The sequence below is a fragment of the Herpailurus yagouaroundi genome, unplaced genomic scaffold (genome assembly GCF_014898765.1).
Source record: "Herpailurus yagouaroundi ecotype Mexico unplaced genomic scaffold, PumYag 166, whole genome shotgun sequence".
Classification (NCBI taxonomy): domain Eukaryota; kingdom Metazoa; phylum Chordata; class Mammalia; order Carnivora; family Felidae; genus Herpailurus; species Herpailurus yagouaroundi.
The window spans coordinates 10,183,175-10,196,631 of record NW_024412407.1 but is presented as its reverse complement, the minus strand read 5'-3'; the positions used below and the strand labels follow the sequence as shown (position 1 = coordinate 10,196,631).

The window sequence follows — 13,457 nt, the reverse complement described above, 5'->3', positions numbered from 1 at the left end:
ATGCTCATCAGGGAAATTGGTCTATAGTTCTCCTTTTTAGTGGGGTCTCTGGTTTTGGAATCAAGGTAATTCTGGCTTCATAGAAAGAGTTTGGAAGTTTTCCTTCCGTTTCTATTTTTTGGAACAGCTTCAAGAGAATATGTGTTAACTCTTCTTTAAATGTTTGGTAGAATTCCCCTGGAAAGCCATCTGGCCCGGGAGTCTTGTTTTTTGGGATATTTTTGATTACTAATTCGATTTCCTTACTGGTTATGGGTCTGTTCAAATTTTCTATTTCTTGCTGTTTCAGTTTTGGTAGTGTATATGTATCTAGGAATTTGTCCATTTCTTTCAGATTGCCCATTTTACTGGCATATAATTGCTCATAATATTCTCTTATTATTGTTTTTATTTCTGCTGTGTTGGTTGTGATCTCTCCTCTTTCATTCTTGATTTATTTATTTGGGTCCTTTCCTTTTTCTTTTTGATCCAGCTGGCTAGTGTTTTATCAGTTTTGTTAATTCTTTCAAAGACCCGCTTCTGGTTTCATTGATCTGTTCTACTGTTTGTTTGTTTGTTTGTTTGTTTTTTTTTTTTTTTGGTTTTGATAGCATTAATTTCTGCTCTAATCTTTATTATTTCCTGTATTCTGCTGGTTTTGGGTTTTATTTGCTGTTCTTTTTCCAGCTCCTTAAGGCGTAAGGTTAGTTGTGTATCTGAGATCTTTCTTCCTTCTTTAGGAAGGCCTGGATTGCTATATACTTTCCTTTTATGACCACCTTTGCTGCATCCCAGAGGTTTTGGGTTGTGGTGTTATCATTTTCATTGACCGCCATATACTTTTTAATTTCCTCTTTAACTGCTTAGTTAGCCCATTCATTCTTTAGTAGGATGTTCTTCAGTCTCCAAGTATTTGTTACCTTTCCAAATTTTTTCTTGTGATTGATTTCGAGTTTCATAGCGTTGTGGTCTGAAAATATGCATGGTATGATCTCGATCTCTTTGTACTTACTTAGGGCTGATTTGTGTCCCAGTATATGGTCTATTCTGGAGAACGTTCGATATATACTGGAGAAGAATGTATTTTCTGCTGCTTTAGGATGAAATGTTCTGAGTATATCTGTTAAGTCCATCTGGTCCAGTGTGTCATTCAAAGCCATTGTTTCCTTGTTGATGTTTTGATTAGATGATCTGTCCATTGCTGTGAGTGGGGTGTTGAAGTCTCCTACTACTATGGTATTACTATCGATAAGTTTCTTTATGTTTGTGGTTAATTGACTTATATATTTGGCTGTTCCACATTTGGCGCATAAGTGTTTACAATTGTTAGGTCTTCTTGGTGGCTAGACCTCTTGATTATGATACAATGCTCTTCTGCATCTCTTGATACAGTCTTTATCTTAAAGTCTAGATTGTCTGATATAAGTATGGCTACTCCGGGTTTCTTTTGTTGACCATTTGCATGATTGATGGTTCTCCATCCCCTTATTTTCAATCTGAAGGTGTCTTTAGGTCTAAAGTGGGTCTCTTGTGAACAGCATATAAGTGGATCTTGTTTTCTTATCCATTCTGTTACCCTATGTCTTTTGATTGGAACATTGAGTCCATTGACGTTTAGAGTGAGTACTGAAAGATATGAATTTATTGCCATTATGATGTTTATAGAGTTGGAGTTTCTGGTGGTGTTCTCTGGTCCTTTCAAATCTTTGTTGCTTTTCTCCCCTGAGAGAGTCCCCCTTGAAATTTCTTGCAGGGCTGGTTTAGTGGTCACAAAGTCCTTTAATTTTTGTCTGGGAAACTTTTTTATCTGTCCTATTTTGAATGACAGCCTTGCTGGATAAAGAATCTTGGCTGCATATTTTTTCTGATTCAGCACACTGAATATATCCTGCCACTCCTTTCTGGCCTGCCAAGTTTCTGTGGATAGGTCTGCTGCAAACCTGATCTGTCTTCCCTTGTATGTTAGGGATTTTTTTTCCCTTGCTGCTTTCATTGTTCTCTCCTTGTCTGAGTATTTTGTGAATTTGACTATGATATGCCCTGTTGATGGTCGGTTTTTGTTGAATCTAATGGGGTCCTCTGTGCTTCCTGGATTTTGGTGTGTCTTTCCCCAGGTTAGGAAAGTTTTCCTCTATGATTTGCTCACATAACTCTTCTACCCCTATTTCTCTTCCTCTTTTGGGACCCCTATGCTTCTGATGTTGTTCCTTTTCAATGAGTCACTGATATCTCTAATTCTTAAATCGTGCTCTTTTGCCTTAATCTCCCTCTTTTTTTCTGCTTCGTTATACTCCATAAGTTTCTCCTCTATATCACTGATTCTCTGTTCTGCCTCATCCATCCTTGCTGCCGCAGCATCCATCCGTGGTTGCAGCTCAGTTATAGCATTTAATTTCTATTTAATTTCATTCTATTTTTTACTTCTTTTATCTCCACAGATAGGGATTCTAATCTATTTTTGACTCAAGCTAGTATTCTTATTATCATGATTCTAAATTCTGTTTCAGACATCTTGCTTGTATCTGTGTTGGTTAAATCCCAGGGTGTCGTTTCTTTGTGTTCTTTCTTTTGGGGTGAATTCCTTCGTTTCATCATTTTGAAGGGAGAAAAGGAATTAATGAGGTAGAAAAATTTAAATTAAAAAAATTACAGTTAACAAAATATTAAAATTAAAAAATTAGAAACACACACAAAAATCGAATAGTTGATGCTAGATCCTAGGTGTGTTTTGTTCTCGGTGTTGAAAGTGGTTTGATAGATTAGAGACAAAAACGGGGGCGGGGGAAAGGAAATTGTTTGAGAGTTAAAAAAAATGAAGACACTGAAGTAGACTATAATGAAATGATGGGAGTAAAATAGAACTTGAAAAAATTTACAGAAAATAAAGAATATAGTAGAAAAAAATTAAGGAAAAATATTTTTAATAAAAATTAAAAATAAAAATGATTTTTTTCTCTTTCTGTGTTCAAGAAAAAGAAAAGAAATGAAAAAGAGAAAAAAAGAAAAAGAAAAAGGAAATCATTTTAAATTTGAAAATTAATATACTGTAGTAGACTAATATAAAATGATGGAAGTAAAATAGAATTTGAAAAAATTTACACAAAAGTAAAAAATATAGTAAAAAGTTATAAATATTTTAATAAAAATTCAAAACAAAAGTGAATTTTTTCTCTTTCTGTATTCAAGAAAAAGATGTGAAAAAGAGAAAAAAAAAGAAAGAAAATTGAATAGATGTACCTGCTAACAGACTGAAATATGACTGAAATTACTTCATTTTCCCTTAGAAGTCAAACTATGAAGCACTTTATAGTCCATAAACTAAGCAGGCGGTGAGACTTGTGCTCTTGAAGAATGAGGTTGGCCCAGTTGGGCGGGCTTAGTGTAACGGCTCTGTTCTCCACTAGATGGCGCTGCTAGCCTACTGGAGTGAATTGTTGTGGCGCTTGTAGGTGCGTATGCGTATGCGCGTGAGTGGTGAAAATGGCGCCACCCAGCTACCCAGTCTGTTCTCCCAGATCAGCAGTCACGCACCTGTCCTCTGTCTTCAGCCTTCGTCCAGTCCCTGCTTTCTCACTCTCCGTGATCAAACCCCAGGCAGTACCTCTCTCCTGAGTTTTGTCTCGGATGCGGCTGTTTTACCTGGCCCCTTACTTCTGAAGGACTGGGGCTTTGACCTGTTCCGCCCCTCTGCAGGGGGCAGGGGGGGTGGTCTCACCAAGCAATGGCTAAATGAGCAATGGCGGAATGTCTGGTGCACCCAGCAACACTTGTTGGACCCTGCTGCTGCCGGCGCCCTGAGACTGCGGCCAGGTGCCCTGAGACTGCAGCCAGGTGCCAGCCTGCCCCAGAAAAATTTTGTCAGATAGTGCAGCAGCTGCATTTCAGGGATTATGGAAAATCACAACACACATTTGGCACCATGCTTCACCTTTAATGACCTTGTTCCAGCACCAGTGAATGTGGCCATTTTCTGGGGTCTGCTGGGACCAGGTGGCTTCAGCAGTCTCTACCAAATGTCCTTCCAGCAGAGGAACCGCTTTTCCCTGTGTTGCCCGAGAACCTCCCAGACCCCACCCTGTTCCTGGGGATTCGCCCTTCCCACCAGGGCACTGCCAGGTATGGAGCTGTGGAGTTGCAGACTCTGCAGTCCCCCTGTTTACAATCTTTTGGAATTTCAGCCCTTTCCTTCCTCCTTCTCCCTTTTTAGTTTAGTCCCTGTAGCTGTTTCCAATTTTCCACTTTCTCTCCAGCTGCTTTTGGGGCAGGGTGCTTTTCCTGTATTTCCCCCCCACCCCTGCCTTCTCTGTTCTCTGTCTGCCTGTAAAAGCACTTCCCTGCTCACCGTGGCTTCTTGCTCTCCATGTTTACCTCTCCGCAGTGCATACCTACTGAGTGCTTTGTTTCAGTTTGTGCAGATTGTTGTGTTAATCCTCAGACAGTTTTCTAGATGTGCAGGATGGTTCAGTGTTGGTCTGGCTGTATTTCATGGATGTGAGACACACAAAAAACTTCCATTCTGTTCCACCATCTTGGCTTCCCAAGATTGAGTTTCCTTTTGAGATGTTTGCCCTTTCTGTGTTCCAAGGGCTCCTTGGTGGATAACGGTTCTTTTAGTTAAATTTCTAAAAAACATCCTTTATAGATTTCCCTGTTGGTTCTCCATTCATATATACTGTCACAAAGTCATCATATATGGTATATTTTTATAATTCATTTCTCTAGTAATAGTCATTTATGTTAACAAGGTAGAGAAGGTATGCATGCTGAAAATCCTCATTCTTTCAAGTCAAAAACCAAAAATAAGTTCTCAGCCATGTAATATTGGGCTACTGTCATTTTGTAATTTGGCCACCCAAGAAGAATAGCATGTCAGAAGGTGGTGTAAATATTTTTCTGCTGGCTTTTTGCTCAGCAAAATCAGTAGTCTCTTTCTTTCTATTTATTCTAATTATAATTCATTGTGGTGTAAAGCAAATCGTACTGGGGGATGTTGTAGTTATTTTGCATTTGTTAACACACCATTTGGAACTCTGCAGACCTTGCCTGGGAAGGTACTTTTTGATTGTGTATATTTCTGTATTCAGGTGATTCAGGTATCTTTTTCTAAATGCTTCTATATTCTGAGACATGCCCAATTTCCTTACTTAATAATAAAACAGTCCATGACTCATTGTAAATCAGTAGGGATCCAGCAATAAGGTGCAATACATCACAAAAGCAGTGCAGGCTATCATTGGAGATAATAAGCAGGTGCATTAATATTCATGCTTTATGAAACCCTGGTTGTGCTTCTAAAAAGCTGTAGAATACATTCCAGGTTTAGTGTTCACCAGTTGATGTTTGCCAGTGATGTTCAGATACTTCTTGTAGCAATTCTTTCACGCCATATCTAGGTAATTTAGAAAACGTTCCTCCATGGTTTCCCTTTACTTAATTGTATACTTAGCTAATATTCCTCACTGAATATGCATAATCCTTTCTGGTTGGACCTTGGGTCTTTCTTTGTCTCAGTGGGAAGTGCTGTTGTGTACGACTGATTGTATATGCATGCCTGTGTATGTGGTATGGTGTGTCTCTTGGGGGCTAGGGGTCAGCAAAAGGGAACAAACAACACGCATTGTCCTATGCAGTACAATATTTCCCTATTGTGAAAGAAATGCAATTTAAATTTTGTTTTTCCTTAGATTGACTTAAGCAGAGGATAAGAAAATAATGCTATGCTCTTAGGGATGCAAAGGTCCCAACACGTAAGGATTCAGAGGCTGGGCACTGTCCCAACTCCAGATGCCACTATACCCCATTCTCCCCCAGAACTGTTCAATAAGTTAACACCAAATATAAGGCATATGGAAGTGTACTGCTTTCTAGTCTTTAAAATATCTGATTCATATGTGTCCTTCTTTAGTTAATCTACAAATGTATTTACAATAAAGCAGATATGTTATGCACATGGACAATGGGAGTAAGTATGCATCTTAGGCTTAATATTCCTCTTGTTTGAAATTATCTTTGATTTCTTTGTTTTTCCAGGAGTTGACAAAGATGACCTCTACCTCTTTTTAGAATTTAACTGTAAATGCCCTGTGTTTTCCTAGCTTTCCAGGGAGTGAAGGGATGGGATTGGAAGGAAAGGGAGTACTCTACCATTCATGTCCTCCTCCTCCTCCTCCCACCACTACCATCACCATTTCTGTTAGCACCGTCATCAACACTAATTGCTAGAAAGGCTTTAAAAGCAGAACAAGGAAAGAGCTACTTGGAATGTGCTATTTTTTCTAGCCTTTCTCACTGGTCTCTTCTGTATTCCATGTTCTTCTTGATTCCCTTTTGTTCATTCATTCACCATGTATCCTTTTTTTCATCCACCCATTCAGTAAATGTTGACTGAGAGTTTACAGTCTACTATATACAATGTTAGATCATGGGGACACTGTGTGAACAAAATGGACAAGATGCTTGCAGTGATGGAGGTTATACTCTGGGGGTGAGTATATTAGCAGGGTTAATTCAGCTACTTTAGATCTTTGCATTTTACAGAATCTCAGTTTATGTTCAGGATATAGCTACTAAAATTTGGAACTTTTAATTTCTCCCTATTTTATATGAATGATTTATACAATATTAGCCTTTGTTTTTATATAATGTCAGGCTTTGATGCACGGAGCTACAGTTTCAGGAATACAGTGAAGTTTCCTTGACATAGTCTCTTAGAAATCTCTGAATTCCTCAATTCCAGCAGGCCTTTTGCACTGCTGTTTGGTGACAGAATATATTTGCATTATAAGATGCCAAGAGTCCATAAGAAAAAGGTAGCCTCCCAAACAAGATATGAGAAAAAAAATCACCGGAAACCTCATTTATGATTACTTGTTGGGTTTGTTACTGTGTGAGCACTCTGAAAAACATGGCCCTTCCATCCCAAATTTATTCAGATGCCAAGAATGAAGATGTCACATTTGCACCAAGAAGATATGAAAAGGTTTATTCCTCATATAGTGAACTTTCTGGGGAGAGCAGGATGGCTCTCAAAGAGATCCAGAAGTGCTTGAAAAGAGTCAGGTAAAGAGACTGGTGTGGGGTTTTTATAGTGGGTAAGGGGTGGAGCCAGGGTGAGGGTTCCTGCACATGGTTTGAACTTCCTGCTGTTGCAGGGTAAGGAGCACAGGATTTTCTTAGCTTTCCCAGGTGTGGGGAAGAGGAAGAGGGAGCAGTGAGGCTTAAAAGTTGTCAGCAGTTATTTTTTTTTAAATGGAACTTCATAAATAGAGAACAAACTAGGGGGTGCCAGAGGGGAGGGAGGTGGGGGGATATGCAAAATAAGTGAAGAGATTAAGAAGTTGAAACTTCTAGTAATAAAAAGGGCATGGGAATGAAAAGTCCAGCACAAGGAATATCGTAAATATTATAATAACAAATCATGTGGTGACACATGATAACTATACTTTTTGTTGAGAGCATTTTGTTATGTATAGAATTGTCAAATCACTGTACACCTGAAACTAATATAATTAGTTGTACACCTGAAACTAATATAATTTTATATGTCAACATGCTTCAGTGAAAAGGAAAAAAAAAGAAAGAAAAAAGAAAAAAAGACCAAAAAATGGAGTCAGACTCCTCAATATGGTAATGATACTGTTGGGAGGAATTTGGGATACATATGCATTGTAGGTAAGGACTTTTTATTAATCTGCTTAGAAGCAAAGAAGTAAAATGAGCAATTAAAAGACATACTGGAGCCCTGCTCACCGTCTTCTCCTTTCCAATTTAAGTGCTGACATTTCCTTGTGTCATCGGTTTGTCATCAGTGGGTCATAACTCTCTGTCATTGCTCATGTTCTTCATAACGATAAGCAGTCTGCCCTCTTGGACTGGGTATGTAAGGATGTACTCATTTTTTAAACAATGTTTATTTATTTTGAGAGAGAGAGAGTGTGAGATGCGCACAAGCAGGGCAGGGGCAGAGAGAGAGGGAAGACAGAATCCCAAGCAAGCTCTGTGCTGTCAGCACACAACCCTATGAGGGGCTCGGACCCACCAACCATGAGGTCGTGACCTGAGCTGAAATCAAGAGTCACACTTAACTGACTGAGCCACCCATTTGCTCCAATATGCACTCGTTTTGATGTTGGCTTTGGCTATTGGTAAATGAATATATTTGTAACCACAATTTTTTGGGAAGCAAAAGTCCTCAAATACAAAGTCTGCTTCTACAAATTCAAAGAACTTTGTACCTTTCTACCGGTCCCTGAATGAACCACCCTGGGGAATTTCAAAGCATTTGCCAAAATATGGGATTGCTTGATATTGAAAACTTGGTGTTAATTGCCTGTTCATGCTTAGCAATACTACTGGCTTATAATTCTATCTAAGTAATTTTTCTGGCATGCACCTGTATATGCCTCAATGAAATTCAAATAAAAGTGGTATTAACAAAGTCAGGAAGAGAATACTACAGTGATGGGGTGATGTATCTTTGATAGTCTGAATTAGCTTTCTTAAGCGGACAAGGAACTAAAAAACAAAAATATCTTGGTCATGATAACAATTATCCAGGTGTTTAAAAGTAATTCTAGATCTCCATGAAAATCATCAGTTGCTGGTGGCATATTTTGCTGTAGATAAATGAAAGACACTATCATACTACTGGAAGACCATTATCACTATTATCTTTAAGAGATGAAATTTCTATGTATGAAATGCTCTCATAGAGCACTTAGCCTTCCGTTGACTAAATACTTTTCACATTTCACTTATATAATAGATATGGGTAGCCAGATAACCTAATTAAAATTTTATATTATGACCTACGCTGAATAAAAGCAAAACTTTTCTTCAAAATCCTCTCCCAGAAAATCTGAAACTGCCTTATGTTCAAATCCCTACAAAATCTCGTATTATGTTTAATTATTTTATTTTTAACAAAGGTGTATTTGGGGAAGATCATCTAAAACAAGGTTAATTAAAAGCTGGTTTTAAATGTTATTTAGGTCATCTGATAGGTACCATTTAAACAGACGAGAATATCACAGATGTAGTAATCACTTTTGACAAAATGTCCTCAAAATTGCCAAAAATACATGTCACATAAATAAGCCTTTTAATAACCACTTTAAATAGCAATATAGAATTTTCATTTGAAAGTAGGAATATTTTGGCAACCATCCCAAAGAACATGGAATATAAGAATCGGAGATGTTAACTTTATCATAAATAAGACTAAATCATATCTTTAACTCTGAAGCACAATCTTCATGATGGAGGATTGCCAAACGTAGTGACTATCACTAAGTTTGAAGACAATGCTAAGAGGAGATGTGGTGACGACTTGTCTCTTGGATAATTCTCCAAGGAAGGTGGCATTCCCTGAGAGGTCTAGAGCATTAGGGATGGGGGGGGAGATGATGATTGAGAGTGACCCCTGCCCCCCCCCCCCCCCCCCCCCGCAACCAATATGAGCTTCTTGCAGAATGCTAGTCTAGGAAAAACTCAAGTCATTCAGATGGCAGTCAACTCCAAAGGAACCAGCATGAGAACTTTGTCTCTACGAATAACAGAGGCAGAAAATAAGAAGAAAATCCAGTAGCAGGTGAAGAACTTTCACCAAAAAAATGATACTATGGAGCAGAGGAAAATTGTGATTAACAAAACCCCAGGGAATTAAAAAACAATTAGTGAAGTCATTGTCTTTATAAGTTTCCAAAGCAATGGTACAAAAGTTTGGAGATCTCATGTTGTGAGACAACAGAGGATGAAATGGGATGGTAGGCTCAGGAAAGAAATGCAAAAGGAAGAAAATTAGAGAAATAAAGGTCAAATTAGACTCTCCACAAATATTAATCGACACACCCAAAATCAAGGTAAGGGACACAACTGAGGGAGTGGAATTAAAAGTTAGGATACACATAGAAGACAAAGACAACCAGTGTCTGCAGAATTGTTTCTCTAACAATAGAACTAAACAATAGAACTAAAATAAAGGAAAAGAAAAATAATACTTAAGGATTCTCAGAACAGTTAACAGAGTAAAGAAAAACTTGAATCCTTAGGTTGAAAGCGCCAATCATGCCTCGAAAAGTTTCAGACAACAATCAATAAACTTAGCAAAATTGTAATACTCAAGATAGAAAAAAGAATACTTTGGGCATCTAAGCAATAAAAACCAATTCACCTGTAAAGATGGGGGAAAAATCCCATTTTGAGTTATCTTAGATTTCTCCATGGTATCACTCAACAGTATTAAGAAAGTGAAGCCATGCCTTTAATGCCAAGCTAAACAAACAAACAAACAATGACTCAATAATTTTACAGTCTAATTATTAGTCAAGTATAAAGACGTTAAACAATTGTTTGTAGGCTACATTGCTCTCATGCCCTTTCCTGAAGAATGTGTTGTAGAACAAAGTACAAACTTTGAAAGTGGTGGGAAAACTCCAGCAGGAGTACTGAAAAAGATCATTGAGTCAATTTAATTGTAGAACCAGGGTTAAGAAAAATGCTCCCAAACCCTAACAACACAGAAATGATGAATAGTGTAAGAAAGCATAATGTTCTGATTTTCCCATCTTTATAGATGAGGGAAGAAGATGCTATTTAAAGATGATAAATAAAAAAGGGACATAAGATATTCAAAGAGTCAAAAAGTTAATAGGGTAAAATAATATAAGTATAGTAGGGTAATGGAGGGAGAGAAGGCAGAGGGAGAAGAAACTGAAATTAAATAAGTCAGTGCTCATACTAGGGAGTAAATAAAAATTGAAATAAATAATACATATGTTAAATGAACTTTAATTATAAAGGTAATTAGAACCAAACAGAAACATTTTGTATTTCAGTGGAAAGCACATAGTAAATGCATGGTGAAAGAAGAAAAAAGGAAGAAATTATTTATTTATTTTAAATTAAAATTTATTTTTAATTAATGATGTCTAGAAAGGTTTCTTTCATTTTTAAAACTTATTTACAATTATATGAAAAATTTCAAGGTTGTGTTAAAATTTAAGGAAACTTCTATCAGGCTTCTTGCATATATGACCTTAAAGATTTAGAAGAATTTTCCAGAGACTAACTCTGGCTCTATACAATTGAAACCTTGCCTAAGAAGAAACTATTTAAATAGCTATATATGTACTGATATATGATTATGTTCAAAATATGTTATTAAAATGAAATAACTTGCAAAATAGCATGGAAAATTATATGTATATGCTTGTTCATTAATATCCTTAATGTATATGATTGTTAAGAGAATGACACTTATTTTTCTTAAATGATACTCTGCTAAATAATAACTACCTCAAGAGGGGCACTATGTAGCCACGGTTATTATTATTATATTATGATCTTTTATCTCTATTTAATCAATATTTTTCATTAATATCACATGCTTAACCTAAAACTGTATCAAGTAAGACTAGAGATATAGTATGTAGTACCTGTGTGTGCGTAGTTTATAATCAAGCTAAGAAAAACCTGGCAAAATTGGAGAATGATACAGGATACAAATCAGTGGTCAGTTTTATTATACAAATCTTCTGTGAAGCCTTCTTAGATTATTGCAGCCTTTGGCAATAAGTTTTATTTTTTTATAGCAATTTTAGACTGGACATATTTTAACATTATGCTCTATCTTTATCATTTTCTAATAGTTCGGTATCTTATAGTCTTGTCTTTATGGAAGAGATGAGACTGATTGTCAAACCCTTTGACTCTAAATCCAATCATTTAACGCAGTCACATAAAGCAAATGCAGGCCATGAGAACAATGTAGCCTACAAACAATTGTTTAATGTCTTTATACTTGACTAAATGGGTAGAAGTCTTAATTTTTTTTAATGTTTATTTACCTTTGAGACACAGAGAGACAGAGTGCGAGTGGGGCAGGGGTAGAGAGAGGGAGACACAGAATCCGAAGCAGGCTCCAGGCTCCAGGCTCCAAGCTGTCAGTACAGAGCCCGACGTGGGGCTTTAACTCACCAGCCTTGAGATCATGACCTGAGCCAAAGTCGGCCAACCAACCGACTGAGCCACCCAGGCACCCCTGGGTAGAAGTTTTAGATAACAAAAAAAACATCAATAATTCTTGTAACATCTGCTAATACCTATTGTGTGTCCATACATGGAGAATAAGAAGCTGAGGCTCAGAGAGATTAATTACTTTGTTGCACGTTTCCTTTGTTGCAAATAAAAAGCTAGTAAGAGAAAAAACTCAGAAGTCAGCCGGCAGGCTGTCTCCACAACTGGCCCACATAACAGTGCATTCCGTGTGTGATCCTGATGGGTTATTTCATCTCGCTGACTTCTCTTTCTCCATTAGGTGGAAAGTGGAAAATAGCAACTTACTTTATAAGGCTGCTATGACAATTATTAAGAAAAATACCTCCAGGAGCTTTGTAATCCATGAAGCTCTATAGCAAACGTATGGTATTGCTGTTGTCACTGCTGTCTTTCTGTTGCCATTTTTACCCCCATGTCCTATCTACTCAGCTTCCACTTAGGGGAGCAAAGTTTCCACTTAGATTTCTGTAGAGATAAATTGCTTTTACAATCATTTACTGACTTTGAAATCTCAACATTCATGCTCATGCTCAGATTGTATAATACCTATGCCCTACAGTAGCTTATATTTTACTGAGAAAGACTACCTGACAAGGCATAATGTGATAAGGGATGTAATGAAGTTCTGAGTTTTGTGCACAGACCTCATAGGGAGGAAAGGGAGAGTGACAAGATCTATGAGACTCAAAGAGTTAAATTTTCCCAGCTTGGAAAGAAAGACCTGCAATTTCAAATTCTAATAATCTTCCTCTGGGAGAAGCATCAACAAGTTTTGCATTATATTTATGCTACATAGCACCCTTTGTGCATGGTCTTTAGTCCTGCCTTTCCTGCATCTTTTCCCACAAAGACTGTCCTTGACCACCAACAGAAATGAATTTGATTTCTCTAATGCAGAAGGTAATTGGATTTTTTCTTTATTGAATGCATCCCTTTAATGACTGTCTCTGCCCCTGCCAATTTAGCTGCAAGTGACCTGACATTGATCTGATGATATGACTTAAAATAAAGAGTTGGAGCTGGGGAGTGAAAAAGACCAGCTGTCTGGCATCAGAAAAAAAAAAAAAAATGTGTGTGTGTGGGGGGGGGGGTGGGCGCGGGGTTTGCCTCATCGTGTCATTTTCCTGAGAAAATTATTTATCCTTCAATGTCATTTTTACAAAACATGATGCTATAATTATTGGTCATATAGCAGCAGATTGCCTTCTTCTAGAAAATATAATAAGTATTTCTCAGAAAGTGCCCTGGAGAAAACATTGAAAATTGAATAAAATCTACACAGTAATCATTCTGTTCCTTGGAAATATTTATTACCGTGTAGACTTTTTTTTCTGGAACAGGGTGAATATTGCTGAACAGAATTAATTAAATCTTTTAAGAAGCTGGTATAACATGAAATATTTATTAAAGTATTTACTTAA

At 37.2% G+C, this 13,457-nt stretch overlaps 1 protein-coding gene across 6 annotated transcripts in view; it reads left to right on the top strand.

Moving 5' to 3' along the window:
* TMEM117 (transmembrane protein 117) overlaps positions 1 to 13,457 on the top strand; it is a 508,588-nt gene that overhangs the window by 327,082 nt on the left and 168,049 nt on the right. The gene's annotated exons all lie outside the window — the stretch shown is intronic.